The sequence below is a fragment of the Gobio gobio genome, assembly GCF_949357685.1.
Source record: "Gobio gobio genome assembly, chromosome: 11".
Taxonomy (NCBI): domain Eukaryota; kingdom Metazoa; phylum Chordata; class Actinopteri; order Cypriniformes; family Gobionidae; genus Gobio; species Gobio gobio.
In genome coordinates, this window is record NC_137104.1 from 3,126,619 (window position 1) to 3,128,631 (window position 2,013).

Below are 2,013 nucleotides of genomic sequence, written 5' to 3' on the forward strand. Positions count from 1 at the left end.
TGTCTTCTTATATGGCGCTGAGACAGACGCCTATAGTTTAGATATGGGGGTGTGGCGTCAGATTTCAGAGAAATGTTTACTCATGCTGTAAAGTTAAGACGGCTCAGGGTTATTCTGGGCTCGTTATCTCGGCCGCTGGAAGCCGTGAGGAGGAGGAGAATCACGGAGTCGCTAAGGAGAGTTCTGTCTTCATCTGCCTGAGCCGTTGCCATAGTCGGGGTGAGGGACTTTAATTGGAACTTAACCTTTGACCTCCTGTCTCCAAACACAGCGTCCTGCCAACTGTTGGGCTGCGGTTGGAGACCAGCTCTTTGTTTTTCTCTCACAATAGTTGTTTGGATTCTGAGTGGGGAGAGCTGGTCTGAGATCAGTCTGAATGGGACGGCTGCTCCTCCTCCTCCTCCTCCTCCTCCTCCTCCTCCGCTTCCTCCTCCTCTGAGGATGAAGATGATGATGATGATGATGATGATGATGATGAAGATGATGATGATGATGATGATGATGATGATGATGATCAGCTCCTCCATCAGGCCAGATCTGCAGCTCAGTTTTGTTTTTATGAAAGTAAGAGTGAGATGCTGTGAATCACAGGCGTGTGTTTCTGATTGGAGAAGAGTTGCACAATATCACATTCCTTCTGTTGTTTGACACATTTTTGGGGAGGTTAAAAAACTTTTACTAATATTCTTCTTTGGTGACTATCCCTCCATCCATCCATCCATCCATCCATCCATCCATTGATTTATCTATCTATCTATCTATTTATCTATCTATCTATCTATCTATCTATCTATCTATCTATCTATCTATCTATCTATCTATCTATCTATCTATCTATCTATCTATCTATCTATCTATCTATCTATCTATCTATCTATCTATCTATCTATCTATCCATCCATCCATCCATCCATCCATCCATCCATCCATCCATCCATCCATCCATCCATCCATCCATCCATCCATCCATCCATCCATCCATCCATCCATCCATCCATCCATCCATCCATCCATCCATCCATCCATCCATCCATCCATCCATCCATCCATCCATCCATCCATCCATCCATCCATCCATCCATCCATCCATCCATCCATCCATCCATCCATCCATCCATCCATCCATCCATCCATCCATCTATCTATCTATCTATCTATCTATCTATCTATCTATCTATCTATCTATCTATCTATCTATCTATCTATCTATCCATCCATCCATTCTTCTATCCATCCATCATTCTATCCATCCATCCATCCATCTATTGTTCTATCCATCCATCCATCCATCCATCCATCCATCCATCCATCCATCTATTGTTATATCCATCCATCTATCCTTCTATCCATCCTTCTATCCATCCATCTATCCTTCTATCCATCGTTCTATCCATCTATCCATCATTCTATCCATCTTCATATCCATCCATCTTTCATTCTATTCATCTCTCTATCATTCTATCCATCCATCCATCCATCCATCTATTGTTCTATCCATCTACACAACCATCCATCATTCCATCCATCTACACATCCATCCTTCTATTCATCTATCTATCGTTCTATCCATCCGTCCATCCCCCCTTCCATCCATCCATCCCCCCTTCCATCCATCTATCGTTGTATTCATCCATCCTCTCATCCTTTTATCCATCCATCCTTCTATCCATCCATCCATCCATCCATCATTTATTTTTTACAGAATGTTTCAATTAGTTTTTATGAAACCTGACTTCTATAAAACACAAAATGAAGGTTTTGAAAATGTTTGCATTGCTTCCCCCCAATACAATAAAAGTGGATGATGACAAGTTATAAAAAACATTATAAAAGCACCATAAACCCATCCATATTAGCAGCTCAGTCTTGTATTCTCTGAAAATACTTTGACAGCCATGATCATCCTTCACTTTTATTTGAAGGAAAAGTACAGCATGAACATTCTGCTAAATATCTCTTTTTGAGTTTCAAAGGGGGGGGGGGGGGGCATACTATGGAAAACATGAGAGAACT